The sequence below is a fragment of the Anolis carolinensis genome, chromosome 6 (assembly GCF_035594765.1).
Source record: "Anolis carolinensis isolate JA03-04 chromosome 6, rAnoCar3.1.pri, whole genome shotgun sequence".
Classification (NCBI taxonomy): domain Eukaryota; kingdom Metazoa; phylum Chordata; class Lepidosauria; order Squamata; family Dactyloidae; genus Anolis; species Anolis carolinensis.
In genome coordinates this window covers 70805775-70827416 of record NC_085846.1, presented here as the reverse complement: position 1 = coordinate 70827416, position 21642 = coordinate 70805775, and positions in this window count along the sequence as shown.

Here is a 21642-nt window from a genome sequence, read left to right as displayed (position 1 = left end):
AGCCATGTTCAAAGCCTGCCTGTTTACTCCTGGAGAAATCCTTTATTGGGAGGTGATAGCTGGCCCTGATAGTTTCATGTCTGGAATTTCCCTGTTTTCAGAGTGTTGTTCTTTATTTACTATCCTGATTTTAGAGTTTTTTTTAATACTGGTAGCCAGATTTGGTTCATTTTCATGGTTTCTTCCTTTCTGTTGAAATTATCCACATGCTTGTGGATTTCAATGGCTTTTCTGTGTAGTCTGACCTGGTGGTTGTGAGAGTGGCCCAGCATTTCTGTCTTCTCAAATAATATGCTGTGTCCAGGTTGACTCGTCAAATGCTCTGCAAGGTCACCCAGTGGGTCTTCATGGCCGATCGAGGTCTGAATTCTACACTCAGGCCACTTCACCCTTCTGGCTTCCTTCCTTCCAAATGTAAAATCTATAGTCATATCTTTCTTAGGAAGAGCTCTGAGTGGGATCAGTGCTAATCCTCGCAAAAGCTCTGTAAAATATTAGGCAGAGAAATGGTGTACCCAATGAGCCCTGGGGATTTGTGTGGAAATGTAATTCAAAACTTGACCTGATGCACCAGAGCTTTCCAAACATTTTGTGTTGGTGACACACTTTGGGGATATGCACCATTTTTACTAGCAAACCAGAGGTCAAATCAACCTCTTTTAAAAGATAAAAGGTAAAGGTAAAGATTTCCCCTGACATTAAGTCCAGTCATGTCTGACTCTGGGGGTTGGTGCTCATCTCCATTTCAGCGCCGTTACCTTCCCGCCGGAGCGGTACCCATTGATCTACTCACATTTGCATGTTTTCGAACTGCTAGGTTGGCAGGACCTGGAGCTAACAGCGGGCGCTCAAGCCGCTCCCGGAATTTGAACCTGGCACCTTTCGGTCTGTGCCACCGGGGCTTTCAAGAGATACAGATACATAAATAAATCGGGTACTCTTCCATTATACAGGCGGAGACCACTAGGGGGTAAAGTGGAATAACAAAATGTATGGGGACAAAATATATCCCATAGAATTACCAAGTTGGAAGAGACCACATAGGCCATCCAAGCTCTGGTAAAAGCCTCCAAGGAAGGAGCCTCCATTATATTCTGAGACAGAGAATTCCACTGCTGAATAGCTCTTATAGTCAGGAAGTTCTTCCCAATGTCCAAGTGGAATCTCCTTTTCTGTCATTTGAACACATTGCTCTGAGTCCTAGTCTCCAGGGCAGCAGAAAACAAGCTTGCTCCTTCCTTATGACACCCTTTCACATATTTATACATGGCAGATATGTCTCCTCTCAACCTTCTCTTCTGCAGGCTAAACATTCCCAGCTCTTTAAGACACCCCTCATATGGCTTGATTTCCAGACCTTTAATCATTTTAGTCTCCCTCCTCTGGATATCTTCCAGCTTTTCAATACCCCTCTTGAATTGTGATGCTCAAATTGGACACAATATTCCAGCTGAGGTCTGACCAAAGCAGAATAGAAGAGCAGCATGATTTCCCTTGATCTAGACGAGTGGTTCCCAACCTGTGGGCTGTGGTCCACTTGTGAGCTGCGAGACCTAAAATGTCTGCCGTCTGCGAGACATGCTCTGGTGAGCAGATAGTGACTACTGGATGGCATATGTTCTGTATCAGAAACTAGAGCTGATGTGGTCTATCCAATGCAATTTTCTGAATTGGCACCCCAAATAACCCAAATTTTCTGAATCGGCACCCCAAATCTGAAGTTGACCAAAAACTGATTTGTACCCCTTTTGGTACTAATGTTGGAGAGTGGTCCCTAGTCAAAGTGGCCCTCGGTCAAGTGGTTGCTGGTCAAAAAAAGGTTGGGAACCCTTGATCTAGACTAGGTATGGGCAGGCCAAAGCCTGGGGGGGGGGGGAATGCGGCCCCTTGGGCTCTTTTCTCAGGCCCTCCTCTCTCACACCATCCTAACATTTTTTCCTTCTTTTTTTCCTCCCTCCTGGGGGGAGAAAAGACGTTTAAGAGGGAACATGAGAACTATGTTTCAAGATTTTAAAGAGTGTCCAATTGAGGAGGAGAAGGGAGAGGGGAAACTGACTTTCTGCTGCTCTAGAGACCAGGGCACAAGGGAACAATGGGTTCAAATGGCAGGGAAAGAGATTCGACTGAAAAGATTAGGAAGAACTTCCTGTGAGTAAGACCCACTGGAGAGTGGCATAGGCTGCCTGGAGGTGTGGTGGAGTCTACTTCTCTGGAGGCTTTTCTGCAGAGGTTGTCTATCGGGAGTGCTTTGATTGTGCCTTCCTGCATGGGAGGGGGTTGGACTGGATGACTCTTGGGGGTCTCTTCCAGCTCTAGGATTCTTTATCAGGAGTAGGCAATACAGGGTCTAATGGATACACTTTTCTTCTCCTGTCCACCATCTCATCCTGATGAAGGCCAGCCTTTTTGGGATCCAAACGTTTCCCATCTTTCCTTCACTTTCTGCCTCCGAAAGAGAAGAGGAAGGGGAAGAAAGGGCAGGGAGGGGACTTGGGGAGAACCCCCTTCCTCCTGGCCCATCCATCCTGCCTGCCATACGACCCCCAAGTTAGAAAGTTTGCCTATGCCTGATCTAGACACTATAGTCATTTTGATGCAGCCCAAAATCCCATTGGCTTTTTAAGCTGCTGCATCACATTCTTGGCTCATGTTCAACTTGTGACCTCCTAAGATTCCAAGATCTCTTTCACATGGACTGTTGTCGAGCCAGCCGTCACCCATCCTGTATCATGAAAAGTTTTCATTTATATTTTTAGAAATATACGATTTGTAAGAAAAGAACATACATTTCAAAGATTTTCGTCATATCTTGATACGTTCACAATCTAACTACACACTGCAGCCAACACACTAATGCAGTGCTTTCCACACTGTGTGTCGTGATGTGAGTGTGCCGGCTGCAGTGTGTAGGTGTGTCACATGGATGTAATGAGAAACTTCTGAGACTACAAGAAATAAGGAATAGATCATATATTTTTAAATATATATATTCATGAAAGGTTTACATGAGATATGTTGTGTCCCCATACATTTTGGACAAAAAGCATTACCGTGTTTCCCTGAAAATAAGACAGTGTATTATATTAATTTTTGCTCCCAAAGATGTGCTAGGTCTTATTTTTTGGGGATGTCTTATTTTTCCCTGAAGAATTCACATTTATTGTTGAACAAACAAAAGCATTTATTATATACTGTACAGTAGTTGTCATCACAAACCAGCATAACGAATCAAACTGTGAACCCTATCAAGAATTTATTGTTACTGCCATTATTTCCATGTACAACAATCTATGGTACATACATTTACTGATCCTGCATGCGCTGGCATTCTGTTTGGCGGACATGCTTCCAAACAAAAACTTCGCTAGGTCTTACTTTCAGGGGAGGCCTTATATTTAGCAATTCAGCAAAACCTCTACTAGGTCTTATTTTCAGGGAATGTCTTATTTTCGGGGAAACAGGGTATATAATGGAAATTAGATTTTCTAGAATTCTGCAGGAGCAAACCTGCGATAGGGAGATGAAATCCATTCTATAATATTAATGTCATGTCATCCTTTGTTATTACAACTGAATGTATGGGTCCATATATCTTATAAAGGGGTTGGTTTAACCTTCAGTTTGCTAGTAAAACTGAATTACCATATTGTGAAATGATGCATGTCTAAAAAGTGTGCCACCAACATGAAATGCTTAATATTTTTGATTTTTTAATATTTGTATATATTTGTAATTGTTTTATGTCCCAGCATGGAATGCTTGCCATATATATGTTGTGCTCCACCCTGAGTCCCTTCAGCATGAGAAGGGCAGAATATAAACGTTTTAAATAAATAAATAAATAAAGCTCTGCACTAATGTGTCATAACAAGGGCTGAAGGAAGATCATTTAAGAGAGTTTTGTTATGTCCAAAATATAAGAGTCACAGTACATAAAACAACGGCAGGAGAATGGAATTTTCCACTCTTGCAATACTAAGGAGCAAAGCCTACATTTGAATTTTCAACAGTTAGTGCATAATGCCTTAAATTCAGTAGGCAATCTGAACTGGAGTAAACTAATTAAATTAATGTGACGGATGCATATTTTGATTTACCATTTAATAATTGATTCTAGAGGTCTACTTTAGCTGGGATTAGTAAATGTATATAGGCAAACGTGTGGTAACTTGTTCCGGATTAGTTAACAGAGTGACGAGATGGCTATTTTACTACCATTTTATTAAGCCTGGCAAAAAGTGTGGTATTTTTATTACATTTTTCACTACATTTTTTCCCCAAGCTGGTTTGCAGTTACAACCCACCCACTGACATCCTGCAACATATTTAGGCAATAAGCATTTTTGGGCTAGGTAAAGGTAAAGGTTTCCCCTGACGTTAAGTCCAGTCATGTCTGACTCTGGGGGTTGGCGCTCATCTCCATTTCTAAGCCGAAGAGCCGGCGTTGTCCGTAGACACCTCCAAGGTCATGTGGCCGGCATGACTGCATGGAGCGTCGTTACCTTCCCGCCGGAGTGGTACCTATTGATCTACTCACATTGGCATGTTTTCAAACTGCTAGGTTGGCAGGAGCTGGAGCTAACAGCGGGCGCTCCCGCCACTCCCAGGGTTTGAACTTGGGACCTTTTGGACTACAGCATAGAAAATGGTAAAATTATGGACCCTGTAGTCCAAAATACATGAAATAACAATGTCACCCAATGCCTGTTTGAATGGCTCCTGTTAAAGAAATTATCAGTATATGTACTTTTTGCATATCATTCATTGGAGTCTGATTCAGTAATTACAATTCCATGCCTATTCACCCATCCACCTAGGCCTATGTGAACAATAATTTGTTAATTTTGTTAACACATCAGGCATCCGATAAAATAGATCGCAGTCCATGAAAACATATGCAAAATAATAATTTCCCAGTCTAGAAAGTGCCACAAAGCTGTTTAGTTGAAATAAATCAACACAGTAATCTCACAGGATTGTTATGGCAATAAAATGGGACAGGGGAGACTCTTTATCAATTCCCTTAAACTCCCTGATGGAAAAATGTGCTTAAAAAGAGAGAATTAATAACAACTGGTGGTGTATAGGAAAGTTAAACACTTCAGGCTTTCCCCCATATATCATTATGCTTTTTAAATGTTCAGAAATAGTTGATCGGTCTAGTAGTAAGGGCTCAGGGCATATCATGAGCTGGAGGCCAATCTTAATTTGCTTCTGCCTTAGCCATTGCACCATCTCCCTTTTGCCTTCTGGGCTCGATTCAAGGTGTTATCATAAATAATAATGTTCTACACCTCTGTGAGTCCATCTATCTCCCTTTTCCCCCTGGACTGTTTTGCTAGAGCAGGCAAGAGAGATAATATCTGAAAGCAGGGAGAGAAACTAAGGTAATTGTCTATATTGGGTGAACCTGTGACCTTTCATCTGGGAAAGTGCCCCTAATACCTGGGAAATGATTGCAGGAAACATCAATCAGCGTATTTATTTCACTGACAGCATTTCTATCTGTCCTCTGGCCAGGCTCAATTTGTACATGTAACTACTAATGCATAGCACACTAAGGAAACAGGCACAATGCCACCAGAGGCTTTAAATGTGGGCCCTGTATGGTGTAGTGGTTTGAGTGCTGAACTAGTACTCTGGGAGGTGGTTCAAATCTCCACTCAGCCACAGAAACTTCTTATGAAAGTCATATCCTTTCAGCTTTAGAAGAAAGCTAAAGAAAAATCCCCTTTGAATAAATGTTGCCATGAAAACCCATGACAGGCTTGACATAGGTTGGAGTTGACTTGAATGTGCATAACAACAATGCAAGTAGAAAAACAACTGTCATCACCGCTGCTATGTGAAAGTGCAACTGAGTGAGTTAAGGAAGCAGAGATACATTATTGAAAGTTTTGAAGATGTGGTAGATGTATATTTATGGTTAAAAATTTACTAAAATGGTCAACGAGATATGCTACACTATATGTTATGTGCCTTCATGTTGCTTCCCACTTATGGTGACCCTAAGAAAAACTATCACAGGGTTTCTGAGACTGAAAGTATGTGACTCACGGAAGGTAGTTCAGTGGGTTTTCATGGCCAGAGTGGGTATCAAATTTTAGTCTCCAGAGTCATAGTCCAGTGCTCAAACTATGTACCATGCTGGCTCTGCTAGACTAAAATGGTGAATAGGTTGATGGCTGAGGCAGTGGCTTGAGGCTGCAGTCTGTTGCATTTTACAAGAAGGAAGCAGAGGCTAGACTATCCTCTTATCTCTGACAGCTGCATTCCCTGAAGGTTAATATGTCGGGTGGGGTCAGCCTGGCAACTCTAGCCCTGCACTCATTTCCTCACCGCCCATTTCCACTCATACACGCTTATTTCCTCATTCAAACTTATGTCCTCCCCAAAATATTAGCAAACATTTATACATCAAGTAGGTAAGGGGTGTATGTGTGTGTGTGTGTGTGTGTGTGTGAGATCCTAAAGGCACCAGATCCAGTTAGTACCTGGATGGGAGAAAAACAACACATACCAGGTGCTGTATGCTGTATTTTGGAGGAAGGAACTGGCAAAATCACATAGAATCATCAAATAATAGAATTGGAAGAGACCACATGGGCCATCTGTTCCGAGAGACTACATGGGCCATCTGTTCGAGTCCTAGTCTTCTGGGCAGCAGAAAACAAGCCTGCTGCCTCTTCCTTATGACAGCCTTTCAAATATTTAAACAAGGTGATCTCAACCTTTTCTTCTGCAGGCTAAACATCCACAGCTCTTTACGCCATTCCTCAAACAGCTTGGCTATAGGATTTTAGTCACCCTCCTCTGGACACGTTCCAGCTGGTCACTGTCTCTCCTAAATTGTGGTCCCCAGAATTGGACATGGTATTCCAGGTGAATAAAGGGGCAGCATCATTTAGCTCATTGTAGACACTATACTCCTTTGGATGCAGCCCCAAATCCTATCAGTTTTTTGAGCTGCTGTTGTTTCATGGTCACCTTGTTGTCCACTAAAACTCTGAGATCCTTTTCACATTGACTGTTGTCAAGCTAGGTTCACCGATCCTGTAACTGTGTATTTATTTTTTCTACGATGTGGGGCATGGAATGATGGGTTCTCCATGCCCTCCACCAGATGCACATGGATTCGCCATAATACAGGGCGAATCCATGGGCCTTTATGATGAGGTCGTAAGTCTATTGATGACTTGAAGACACACACAGGATATCTGCTAGGGCCAAAATCTTACTTCCAGCACCCATTGTGGTTCACGCTAATTTAGAAATGCTGTAAAAACAAATTTAAAAAAAATTTAAACCTAACATGTGCATTTTTGGTTTTGATTTTGGAAGTCTGGGTCTTGAGAAGGGTTGGGACACGAGATATGCACACACACACACACACGTGTGACGCCGAGAACGTACCGTCCTCAAGATGTTGTTGGATTAAATTTTCCAGCAATCTTAGCCAGTATAGGCAATAGTGAGGAGTACCACAACATCTGCAGAGTCACAAATTCCCTATCCTTCTCTAGAAATCTTTGCACATTCCAAATTTGGCCCCTTCAAGTCATGGAGCAATGAAGTTCAAAGCACAGCCAACACTCAGAAAGAATAGTGGACTTATGGAGTTGGAAGAAATTCCAAAGACATTTCTTCCAGCCTTCTGCCAAAGTGTGTATGATAACTAAAGCATCTCTAAGAGGTGACCACCCAAACTGCATTTTGGAATCTCCAGTCAAGGATATTTATTTAACTTCAAGAGAAGAAGAGGTAGGCACATCTCCATCCTGTCTCCCAGAAACAGATGGAGGGTCCCCCATCCATCCTGACTTCCATTGCCTAAACCCGGAGGGAAAGAAGAAGAGGCTGACACACCTCCATCATGCTTGAACCCAGAAGAAGATGAAATCCATCTCAACTGCAACTGCTGTGGCCTTAGAAGGAGAGAAGTAGAGGCTGTATTCACTGGACGTGACCTCCTTCCAGACGGTCTTCCCTATTTCCTTTTGTGTCATGTCTTAATTAGAATGTAAGCCTGAGGGCAGGGAACTGAAAAGTGATGGCACAAGCTATATACAGTATGTTTAAATGATGATGGTGGTAATTATGGTGATGATGATGACAACAACAATAACTTTCCAGGACAGTCTATTTCATTGCTGAACAACTATACAATTACCCTCAGGATGTTCTTTCTAATATTTAGTTGGAATTTCCTTTCTTATAATTTTAACCCATTTGTTTGATTCTGCTGCTCTAGCAAAAAAAAAAAAAAAAAAAAAAAGCCTGCTCCACCCTTTATATGACAGCCTTTCAGATATTTAAAGATAATTATCATACCCAGAGGTGGCAGCTCCTCCCCAGTTTGCTATAAATGAAGAAGAAAATTAGACTACATGAAGCAAATATTTAAACTCCACTTATATTAGTACTTATTTTTAGGCGAAAGTGAGCACAAATATTAGTTAATAAAGTAGCTCAGGGACATGCTCCACCATACATAGCCTGTTTCACAGACTCATTTCCTTCTGTGAACTAAAAAGAAACTTTAATTAAACATAGTGTATAGTAAATTGTAACAAGATGAGGCATGAATTCCTCCAGCTGTCATTCATGTCTCAACAAAGAGTGTAATGCCATTGATTTCAAAAGAAACCTTTTTCGTTGATAAAAGAATTGAGGCGGAAGTCCTGAATTTTGGAACACATCTGTATTTGACTATAGTATAGGACAAGCATAGGGGATCTCTTTGATCATTGGAAATCTAAGCAGGGTCAGCCCTGGTTAGCACTTGGGTGGAAGATTGCTAATTAAAACCTACTGTTGTAAGGCTTTGTTTCAGAAGAAGGAACTAACAAAACCACCTCTAAATATTCCTTGCCTAAGAAAATCTTGAGATTAATTGGGTCATCATAACTCAACAGTTGACTTTGAAAGCACATTTACACAGAGTACTAGAAGAATAATGTCACCTATAATGATAGGTTTTTGTTTTGTATTTTACATGTCGAGATAAATAAGCAAAGAGTTGATTTATGAAACAAAAGCAGAAGTGAGCAACTTTGCAAATGCAAATCCTACAGTTTGGGTTTTTCATATTTTTAGTTCATGTTACCTTTTGAAATTTAAATCTGGCCCTGAAGGGGTTCTATTTGCTTGCAAATACAAATGAATGAATGGGGAAAGGTTATGTGGGATGACAGCACATGGCATTCGTCCTTGCCAGCAAGATGTTTGGTTTGTAAAGTTACTAGCTTATAGGCATATTTACTCAGTGGAAACTTGAATGAAAAATAGAATTCTCTCCAGTGCACTGCTTTTGACCTTGATAATTCAAGAGAAATCTGTGCCTAGTAGGTATAACTGAATTCTTGCTTGCTTTGTAATATGCCTGGCATAATTTTAGTAGTGATTGTAATAGTAATAGTAGTAGCTGTATGTGTGTTTGTACATATATATGTGGGTATCTACAACTTGCATTGTTGACTCATGGCAACTCCCAAGAATTTTCATAAGCCTATTTTTAGGCAAGGAATCCTCAGAGATGGTTTCGCCAGTTCCTTCCTCTGAAACAAGCCTCTGCTCCCTGGTATTCCTTGATGGTCTTCCAATCCATGTGCTAACCAGGCCTGACCTCACTTAGCTTCCAAAATCAGATGAAATCTGGTTCCTCCGGGGGGGGGGGGGGGTGTTTACGCCTGTAGAAGCAGCCATGATAAGCAGTAACAAGGACGATTACATCCTCAGTAAAAGGAGCTCACTAGGAAAGGAAAGATGTTTTGAAACAACCATGTTTCAAAATGTGACATGGTAAATTTTTGTCAAAGCCTTCATGCTTAGGGTTCATAGTTTGCTTCTTGTCTTCTTCCCACATGCCTATTTAGGAGATTGCCAGCTCTATCAATTTGGCCTTCTTCCACATTTTTTTAAATCAAAATCTTTCAATCCAATTTAGAAATAAATTTATATGACCTGGGGACATTACCTTCAAAAATAATTTTCATGCAATTTGTTGCACATAAAAAAACTTTTAAGTTGTTATTACCATTAACATCTTCTTCCAAGTAGATTGTGGCATTGTTAATTGCATTACTCCGATTACTTTTTTTTTTTTTTGAGTGGGAGGCCTCCAGCATAAATCTGGGGGGAAATCCATTCAAAATGCTTTAAAATACTCTTTAAAAATAAAATACACATACACACCCACTCAGATGCTTACTCTTACACACATGCAATGCAGTCTAGTGTCAATCCTGATTTATTACATAACATTTTCAATGTAGGTCTTTGAAAACTGATTTTTCAGGGGAAGCAGGTCTTTATATAATGTGCTGGACTTCTTTTTGCTGGTGTTTCATTTTGATTGGTTTCAAATTTTATAATGATTTAATTGCTTTTAACTTGTTATAACATTAACTTTTGACAATATTTGTTTTAGATATTGTAAGCCATCTTGAGTCCCAAACTGGGTAAAAAGCAAAATATCAATAAATACGATGATGGTGATGATGTTGGTTTGGTTTCTATGCTTTCAGTTGCCCAATTACCTCATTACATGTCAGTATGTTACAGTCAGCCTCCGTATTCTCAGATTCTGTATCCATGGATTCAGCCATCCACAGCTTGAAAATATTTTTAAAAATTCAAAAAACAAATCTTATAATATAACCCTAGTGGTGCAGTGGATTAAACCCTTGTGCCGGCAGGCCTGCTGACCTGAAGGTTGGCAGTTTGAATCTGGGGAGAGCGTGGATGAGCTCCCTCTGTCAGCTCCAGCTCCCCATGTAGCGACATGAGAGAAGCCTCCCACAGGGATGGTAAAACATCAAAACATCTGGGTATCCTCTGGGCAACGTCCTTGAAAACGGCCAATTCTCTCACATAAGAAGCAACTTGTAGTTTCTCAAGTCGCTCCTGACACACACACACACACAAATTATACCATTATATATCATGCAGTTTGAACATCCACACATTTTGGTATCCATGAGGGTCCTGGAACCAAACCCCAGCTGATACCAAAGACTTGTTATACTTGTAACTTGTTAATTGCAAATTCTTTATTTAATTATTCCACAGCAACAATAAAATATTCTCATTTTCCTGTTTGGATCCAAGAATGCCCCAAACCTTGATTTAGTTGCATGTGTCCAGATAACGATAAATAACATTAATCTATTGTTCAAATTAATAATAATATGTAATGTGTATTGTAAGTGCCAATGGAATGCATAGCAGATGGATATCAAGGAGGGGTTACAGAATGTTAAGCTGTGAAGACAGCATTTTGGCAGGAATGGCTTGTCATGCACAGGTGAAGTAATCTGTGTTTGCCAAAATTCATGCTTCACAACTAGTTAAGCATTAGGAGGCCAGTCTTCCTTGGCAGCATGTCCCTGTAACCAAACAATTCAGTACTAATTAATCTCTTTTTTCTCCCAGTGGTGGAGCATTTGGAAGTGGAAGTGAGGTAGTTCACCCTATAAGCACTAATTAGTTCAGCCACAAATCCATGGCTCTGTGCCTTTCTGTTTTCTTTCGCATTTCTGGGCATATGGAGTAGCTCCTCAGTGTTTAGGGATAGAAAATTCAGAAGAGAAGTGACATGTTCAGCAATTGCCGTAGCATGTGAGTGGCACAATAGCTACTTGGGATTCAGGTCTGGCCTTGAGATCAACTTCTGGAAGGGGCCATAGAATTCTGCAGAAGCCTCACTGTACTCAAAGAAGGCAAAATACAACAGCAGCATGAAAGATAAGGCTTCTGTGACAGTTCAGACATGCCAGTAGAACACCACTGCACTGGCAAACATATGAAAATGATTAAAATGGGTGAAATGTTGTTGTTTATTATGACTTTTCCAAGCCACTTCACATCCAAATGTGCACTAGGTTAGTGCACAGATATAATTATATAATTAAGTCAATAAAACAATTAAAATACAAAGTATGCCACCAAGACAAAGAAATGCAACCCAAAACAATACAATAGAGTCAACTAACTTGGCAAAGGGGACACATCTGCCTTTGAACGTCCAAGTTGATCTTGTACACCAAAGGCAAGTTTGCTCATTAGATGCTGGATACCTCCTTCTAGAACGTCTTCAAAACTTAAACATTGACTCAAAACTGGGGGTCACACTGGCATATGTAAGCTTCATTCTCAATGGCACAGTTGCTTCAGTTTCCTCACTGAAGACCTTTCACACAAGACAATTATGGTGCTATGGTTCCACTTTAATTGCTGTGAGTATATCCTGTGGAATTCTGTAGCCTTTAGACCTCTCTGGCTGATAATTCTGAAGATATCTTCCTAAACTGCAAATCCCTGGATTCTACAGGACATTGCTATGGCAGTTATAGTTCAATAATAGTATGAGGGTTATCCACAAAGTAGGTTACGTTTTGGAATTAAACATGAACAAAGTATAGGAGAAAACATTTACCATATGCAATTGAAAGCCACACCCAAATACCACATCTCACATAGTCATCATTCAAATCTGGGCACTTACCATAGCGATGAATGAGCTTTGCAAATCCTTCCCCACTAAATTCTGCCGCTTGTGCCCTCAACCACTTGTTTGTAACAATGGGGGCGTGGCTGTCAATGCAGCATTTTGGCAATGCTGCGCAGCTGCGGTTGGGGCTGACCAGCTGGTTGAGGGCGCAAGCGGCAGAATTTAGTGGGGAAGGATTTGCAAAGCTCATTCATCGCTATGGTAAGTGCCTATATTTGAATGGCAACTACATGAGATGTGGTATTTGGGTGTGGCTTTCAACTGCATATGGTAAATGTTTTCTCCTATACTTTGTTCATTTTTAATTCCAAAACGTCACCTACTTTGTGGATAGCCCTCGTACAATACAGTACAGTAATAGTACAATCATAGTACAGTGGTAGTGAAATGTTAACAGATGCTAGGTTAGGAAAAATATGTGGTTTGCTTGACTTCTCCCCTATTATCTCCCCAAATTTCTCAGTTTTTCTGATACCATCAACATTTTGTCTGTTACCTGAGAAATGTAGTTAAAAATTACATGAGATCAGGCACTTAAGACCCCTACACAGTTATAAAGCTGTGATTGCACTGTTTAATGCTATGGCTTCATCCTATAGAGTCCTGGGCCTTATAGTTGGGAGAAGCAGGTGACTCTTTCAGCTGAGAATTATAAATGGCCCTCCTTAAATTGCAAATTTTGGGGTTCCTTAGGATGGAACCATGGCAGTCAAAGTGGTATCACAGCACTATAGTTGTACAGAGTGTAAGGGCTGTGAGGGTCTAAGGTTAAGGGCTAAAAATGGGTTTATCTATGGAGATTTCTGTGCTGGAATCTGTTGTGTTTTGTATTTTATCCATTTATTTTATTTCTGTGCCAGCATACCTAGAACAGGTTATACATGCACACAAAGAAGGTGGGGCTATTTTTGGAATTGCTCCAGGGCCCCAGCTGACCTCATTCTAGCCTTGAAGATATGCAATCAACAAGATTCTAGTCTAAATCTAATTTTGTCCAACTTCCTCTTTTATGTGGTCTAAGTATACCTTATATCTTGTTTCTGGGATGTATCAACAATGAGAGGAGTACTGAAAATTATGTGCCTACCCTTTGTCCAGGCAGTAGAGCTATCCCTTTTCCATAGGTTGCTCTTGAACCCTTGATTCATGAGATCTCTCTGTGCAAAAACCTATTTATTTGGAAGAATTCACAAATTACGAGAAGGCATCAATATTTTTTGCCTGAATCTGCAGGAAAGGCAAGATTCTATACACTCTACTCCTCTCATCTCTGCTGAGTTGAGTGCAAACTGCTTTTGCACTTTGAATTCCATTTGTTGCAACTAAAGCAAGCTAAAGGGGAGAAGTACAAAGAGGAGAGAAACACTGGGACGTTTAAAAAGCAACTGCAAGGTGGGATGGCGAAGGATTAATTGGACTGTACATGTTGGCAGGTTGTGCTTTATTAGACCAACCCAAAGATGCAAAATATGTTATTCTGACTTTCAGAGCTCACTGGCTTCTGCATCAAGTTAGAAATCACATAGCAGAAGAAAAGGTGCTAGAATCATGGGCTGCATGTTATCAAAAGTCGATGCTTAGGCTAGTAAGTAAGTAAGTAAGTAAGTAAGTAACTTTATTTTTCTATCCCACCACCATCTCCCTGCAGGGACTCGGGGCGGCTAACACGGGACAGAGGCCCGAAAACAATAAAGTACAACAAATAAAAACATATTACAATGAATAAAACACAGTAAAATCGACATTATGCAAACAATATCTTACATTAACCATAAAAGCCCATTAAAAACATAAAGTCGGTGACAATAAAATAAAATAAAATGAACCACCAGGTTGGTGGAGGGGGATAGTGTGGAAGGGCCAAATTAAACTAAAGTGCCATAGCATAGTTATAAAGTGCTTCGGGCAGAGGACAAAGTTCAACAATTTCTTGACCGTTGGGTGGGGATAGACGTCCAATTAATTATAGAGAACCAGGAACAGTGCAGAAGAATGTATTAAATTAATTTTGGTCATGAGGATTAAATTACTCAAATGCGCAATGAAAGGACCAAGTTTTCAATTGCTTTTTAAAAGAAGCAAGGGTGAGAGCCAAACATCTCCAGGGAGGTTTGAGGTAGGCAGAGGTCACACCCTTTCTTGGCCACAAAGGGACTGAACAAAAAGTTACTTTGTGGATAACTCATAGAATCCCTAACGAAATAGTGTGTATGTTTGCAGGAGTTAGGGGCACAGGACACCTATAAAAGTAAAATAATAACAACAATAATAATTTTTATTTATTTTGTGTCAAATGCATTGCATAATAAATAAGTTTAAATGTGATAAAATAAAGGAATCACAAACAGCTAAATGGTTTTGGACCAAAAGCGGGCAACAGCAACGTATTATCCGTAGCTTTAAACAACTCCTCCTCCATGCATGAGGCAGGGCATTGTGGGCAAGCATACATATGAGGAGTTGTTTGTTCAGCTCCACAGTAACACAAGGTGGAGGATTCCTCCAGGTAGTGCCATCTTACCAGGTTGTCTTTTGATCTGCCCACTCAGCTTCTCAGTCTATTTAGGGACTTCCAAGTTGCCCATTCTTGTTTTGTCCTGGAGGCAGACCCTCATGGGGGCCATCCAGTTGGAATTGCCTGGTTTAGTTGCCCAGAGGGACACCCTTGCTGCTGCTGGAGGAACATCAAGAGGAGTGGTGGTTCTCATGAAGCCCTTCCTTGATTTGAGTCTGGTGGGAGGAGGCTGATAGTCATGCAGTGGGTGGCTTTCACAATGTTCGACCTTATTTCTCTCACAGTTGGCAGCAACTTCCCGTCGCACGTCAGGAGGGGCAATGCCAGCTAGCCTATAGAGTTTATCAACAGGTGTAGGTTTAAGGCATCCTGTGATTATTCTACATGTTTCGTTCAGTTCTATGTCCACCTGCTTCGCATCGGCAGACTTGTGCCAGACAGGACAGGCGTACTCTGCAGTTGAGAAAGACAAGGCCAGGGCTGATGTTCTTATTACTTGTGGGTCTGCACCCCATGCACTGCCAGTCAATTTCCGCAGGATGTTATTGCGTGCAGCTACTTTGTGCTTGGTGTTCATGCAGTGTTTCTTATATGTTAGTGTTCGATCTAAAGTGACACCAAGATATTTAGGATGGAAACAGTGTTCGAGCTCTTGGCCTTCCCAAGTAACTTTTAGTTTCCTGTTGGCTAACAATAATAATAATAATGCTAACGTTTTTAACCTGAGAGAACATCTCTTTAGAGACCTCATGATATTAAGGTCAGAATCTGGAGGAAAGTGGGGACATCCTTGGGGCAGCACAGCAAATCCAGCAGGCAGCATGGGAACCCATTGCCCCATTACCCATCCCACAGGGAGAAGTGTCGCCCAGCTTCCTTCCCAAGTTTTCCCTGCTCCCTGTGTTCTCAGAGCTCCATAGTAGGATGCTTCCAAGGTCACTTCCTGGTTGGAGCCCTGCTGGAAGTAGCTGTGCATCATCTGATGGAATCCGGTGGGCTCCATCTAGGAAGTCTGCTTGAAGCGTCCTAGGACAGGTAATAAAGACCGTGTGATGAAGTCACAGAAATGTTAAAGTTTTCCAGCATAACTCCTCCAGCTTGATCAGAGGAAGTTGAGCATAGAATCACCCTGGAGGATCTAGAAATTCGTACAGTGAACCGTTTAATCAAATCTGTGATTAATCAAATCTGCTGAAGTCAAAACCACAAATGTGGACAACTGTATTTTAAAAATTATTTTTCCAAGCTCTGACCAAGGAACATGTGCATTAACAGTATGTGGACATTCAAGCTGCTACAATCATGGATTATATTCAAGGACATGAAAAATATATCTGTCATATTACATTTTCTGATAGAAAGGTATTTTGAATATAGGAATGCTCTCTTTGTACATTAAGGGTAATTTCAAAACTTGTTGTGCTGGAATTCAATCCTGGCTAGAAATACTGTTCCAGTCCCAAATATATGAGAATAATCCCAACAAGGCCACAGATGAGGAAGATGTGGTCTTCCAAATGTTGTCGAACTATAGCTCTCAGCACTTCCTCATAATTATTTTTACTAGGATTCAGTCCCACAATATATGAGAGGCTACATGTTCCCCAGTTCTGTGTAAGCAGTCATACTGAGATTTTTTAAAAAACATGTTCAAATGTATTGTCATATTGATTAGTCACGAATAGTTGAACTTAGGCACTGAAAGCATGTCCCAATGAATTCTATTTTGAAGCATATGCAGCCACACCCAAGAGCTTAGCAAGTAAAATGTCAAACAATGTGATATATTTAACCTTGTGACATCCACATTTATCTGAACAGCCAAAAGGAAACCAATGTTTATGCTGCAAACAACCACTGAAGGTCTGGAAAGCAGTGTGAAAATGAGCTCGGGAAATTGTTTTGTCTTTTCAGTCTCCAATTTATAGTATTTATTTACCGAAATCAGAATAACCAACAAAATCAAATTAAATATGTGGCAAATGGCACAATCTTGCCAATGTTAAGAATTTGGAGATCATATTCTCATATTTTGCTTTCTCAAAGAACTCAGTCAAACCTCAATATCCTCAATTCTGGTTTGATCAATGCAGCAAGTTTTTTCCCCAGTACTTATTTGTTTCTTTCTAACGCAAAAAGTATATATAGAAGAATGCTCACATGGATTTGAAGTTGTTCTGTGCTTTCAAGTTATTTTTGACTTATGACAGTTCTAAGATGGCCCTACCATAGGATTTCCTTGGCAAGTTTTGTTCAAAGGAGGTTTGCCATTGTTTTCTGCTGTGGCATGGACTGCTGGTTGGTCTCCATGGTGGAACGAGGATTCAAATGCTGGTCTCTCAGAGCTCTAGTCCAGCACAAAACCCACTACACCAGGCATGGGCAATTTTTTTTGCCTTGGGTCGCATTCTGGGCCTGATCGAGAGGGCCGGGCCGGGAGGGAGGGAGAGGACCTGTGAGAAGGTAGGGCCGGGAGGGGGCAGGGCTGTGGGCGGGTCATCCTCAGGTTGTCCTCCTGGCATAAGGATGGGACTGCTTCCTCCATCAAGGAAAACAAGACATGCAGCGACTGCCCCGATTCTCCTCCCTGATCCTCCTCCCCCAAATCTTCGGGCTGTCGTCTCAGCATTATGCCGAGAGGATGAAGAGACAGGCAATGGCTGAGAAAGTTCTGGAAGGCTCTCGAACCATCCTCTTGACATAAGGATAGGGCCACTTGCTCCGTCCTTATGCCGGGAGGAGGACAAGACATGCGGTGGCCGAGAGTGCTCCAGAGAGCTCTCAGACGCTGCGTGCCTTCTTCCTCTGTCCTTTCTGCATAAGGATTTGGCAGGCCACTGTGTCCTTATGCTGAGAGGACAGGGAAAATGAGGAGGGCCTGAGGTAAGCACCCAGGGGGCCTCATCTAGCCCCCGGGCCTTAGTTTGCCCATGCCTGCACTACACCCACTGTGCCATATTGAGTAATGCCCAGATTTATTTGGCCCACTGCCCTGAGCGCCATATGTTTCTTTGCATACAGTTCAGAGGAGGAAAGAGACTAAGATGCTCAAAAGAATGTACACATGGATTTGGTCCCTCTAAGCCAGCATGAATGTGCTTATGTTCTTACAAATACAAAGACAACAGCTGGGTTATTCGCAGGTCTGGAATGTACAGATGGTTTTGGTTGGATGGATGCTATTGTAAGTCTTGCAGGCAACAAATTTTCATGCATGCAAAGAATTTGCTGGATGGGGATAAATGTTTATTTACCTCTAGAAAAATCTAATGAGTACATTTAGCAGATTAATGGGATCCTCAGCAATAATGCTTCTTATGACATGGTAAACCTGGAAATTACCCAGCTGTTGACTTTGCTTTTATAAGAAAGTAAGCCGGATCATGGTGAAATGGCCCAGACAACTATCTAGCCTAGCATTCTGTCTTCACAGATGTTGGCTCATTGCCTATGACATGAAAGTAGCAGCACATTCCCCTTCATCTCTCCAGCAACTGATATACAGAGGCATGGTGCCTCTGGTTCTGGAGAAAATACTAATCTGTCATGACTAACAGCCATTGATAGCCCTATCTTCCATGAAATTTGTCCATTTCCTTTTAAAGCTATCCAAGTTTGTTGCCATCCTTGTGCCTTTGTGCTAGTAATCTCTATAATTTCATTCTATGTTATATGAAGGAGAACTTTCCTTCATCTATCCTCACTCATCTACCATTCCACTTCAGTCAGTGATCCCTGGCTTGAGTATTAAGAAACCGGGAGGAAAGTATTAAGAGGAAAGGAGAGCTAATTAAATTCATACTCAATTTTATACACCTCTCTAGCATCTTCCCTCGCTTGCCTTTTTATCCCCAAGCTAAACAGCCCCAAACATCATAACCTTTCCACACAAGGGAAATTCCTACAGGAATTCTTCCACAGCTGAAGCCTGCATATCACTGAAATCTCAAAAGCGATGTTGACATTTGTGAGGTCAGGCAGAACCCTTTAAGCCCCATCCCATGTTGATGCTCAACCAAAAATCAAAGGGAAATATTTCTTTGAGGCCTAAACAAATGGGATAAAGGCATGAAGCAACTCCTCCCGCCTTTGATCTAGAGAAAGACCTTTGCTAATTTAAAGCTTGGAAGACTGGGAAATTTGCAAGTCTTATTTCCTCTCTCTTACTTTGTTTTGAAGCCGATGCTGTACAGACCAAGTAAGCAGGTCTTTTGTTTCTAGTCTGTATTTTGGCTTGATGGTGAGAGATGTTCTTGGTTTCAGAAATATTTTGCAAAAATGTCATTTTCCTCAGCTGTACAGCTTGTGACATTTCTTGCCAAGAGCTAGAGATGCTTGTACAGGAAGGTCCCTTTCCAAAGACACACTTTGTTCTTTCTCATATTGCAGCCACTCTGCTAATTTAATCTCACAGGAAATCAGATTAGGAGAAAGTTTGGATTTTTGTGTGTGAATCCATTCTCTTTTTAACAACAACAACAACAATGAATATGATCTCAAGGGTTCCTTGACAAGACCAAACAATGAAATATATCTTGATGTAACATCAAAGGTGCTTTCCTTGTAATGGCTCATGTAACATTTGTAAAACTACAATGAATTATCAACGCACCTACCCTGTATCTTAAACCTCAATTACAGTATACTGATATTTAAGCACTTAAAAAGGCATCATTGTCTGTCTCATCTGTTACTTGAGAAATAATACACATTCCTTTTGGCTTGCTTGGACTGTAAATGCCTGTGAACGGTCTCCACACCCAATCGCAAATGCAAATGTTTTTATTCTGAGTCACACCTGAACGTAACTGGAATGAGATTCCAGAACCAAGGGGCACTCAAGTGCTGTGGTATTTAGAGTGCTCAGCATATTTGGTTCACGCCCTGTCAAGTAGCTAATACATGTTTAAGGGAAACAGTTATGACGCAGGAAATGGCTGAAGTTAATCTGACTTCTAATTAGTTGTGGTGTGGTCAATTAGGCTGGGACAGTGATGATGTAGAGTCCTCGTTTGTACTGCGTGTATTAGGGTTTCACTTTAAATGTTGCTCCTTCTCCTACTAGATACACAAATCAAGATGAAATATCTTCTGGTCATGTGGAAATTGAGCTTTGGGAAAGTACAGCCAAGTTCCCAATATGTTTTGGTTTACAGTTGGCGTGGGCAGCTATGGAAAGCTGGGGGGCTATATGACTTCCCAGAACACTCCTGACTCTACCTGCTCAAACAAAAACTGCCCCAAATACTCTCTAGTGAGTGTGGGGGCATTCTAATCATATTTTGGCATTTTAGGTCCAGGAAAGCCTTTTTTTTTTTAAGTGAACAGAAGTTATTTCCTATTCGTTTCCTTCAAAAAAAAACAAAACCCTCTCATAAGTGTACATCAGGGGCCCCTGGTGGCACAGTGCGTTAAAGCGCTGAGCTGCTGAACTTGCGGACCAAAAGGTGCCACGTTCAAATCCCGGGAGCAGAATGAGCGCCCGCTGTTAGCCCCAGCTCCTGCCAACCTAGCAGTTTGAAAACATGCAAATGTGAGTAGATCAATAGGTACCGCTCTGGCGGGAAGGTGACGGCGCTCCATGCAGTCATGCCGGCCACATGACCTTGGAGGTGTCTACGGACAACGCCGGCTCTTCGGCTTAGAAATGGAGATGAGCACCAACCCCCAGAGTTGGTCACGACTGGACTTATCGTCAGGGGAAAACCTTACCTTTTACCTAAGTGTACATTAGCCCAGAGTGTCTCCAAAACATGCTGGAAATACCTGCTCCATCTTATAAAGCAGTGGTTCTCAACCTGTGGGTCACGCCCTAGCAGTGGGCTGTGAGAATGAAAATTTGGTCCGTGAACCTCTTTCCTCTTTATTTATTTAATGTATTTTATTTCTGCTCCTTTCTGCAGAGCTCACCATTGCATTGGATAGACCACTTCAGCTCTAGATTATTAAATATGGTTTTCTGTGGGTGAGCAGATGGCAACTACTGGATGGCATATGTTCTGTATCAGAAACGAGAGCTGATGTGGTCTATCCAATGCAGTTTTCTGACTCAGCATTCCAAAAACCCAAACTGAATCTAAAGTTGACCAAAAACTGATTTGTAACCCTTTTGGTACCAATGTTGAAGAGTGGTCCCTGGTCAAAGTGGTTCCTGTTCAAGTCAGCCCTGGTCAAAGTGGACCCTGGTTAAAGTGGGCTCTGGTCAAACCACGCCTGGGAACCACTATTATAAAGGGCATCTGGGGGGAAAATGTTTTTGAAAATTTTTTTAGACCTCTGGGGCTTCAAAACATGGGGAGATGCCCTCCAGACCCCCTAGAGATCACTTTGGAGCATTTTAGAGTATGTGGTTTTGAGCCCAGGGCCATATCCACTGGTTTACAGACTACACATAAACATTAGGACTTTTTCTCTTCATGTTGCCACTTTGGAATTACCTATAAAGTTGTAGGTGGAATTTAGTATTCACCTGTTAAGGGCTATATTCCCTTGCAAGCAATATATTATGGAGGTGGGATAGGATGCCTGGTGGAGCTAAAGTCAGAAGTAACAATGGGAAGGACTGCTCCTTTTGTGTTGTCATCAAATAATAGTTTTTGAAATAAACAAAATAATG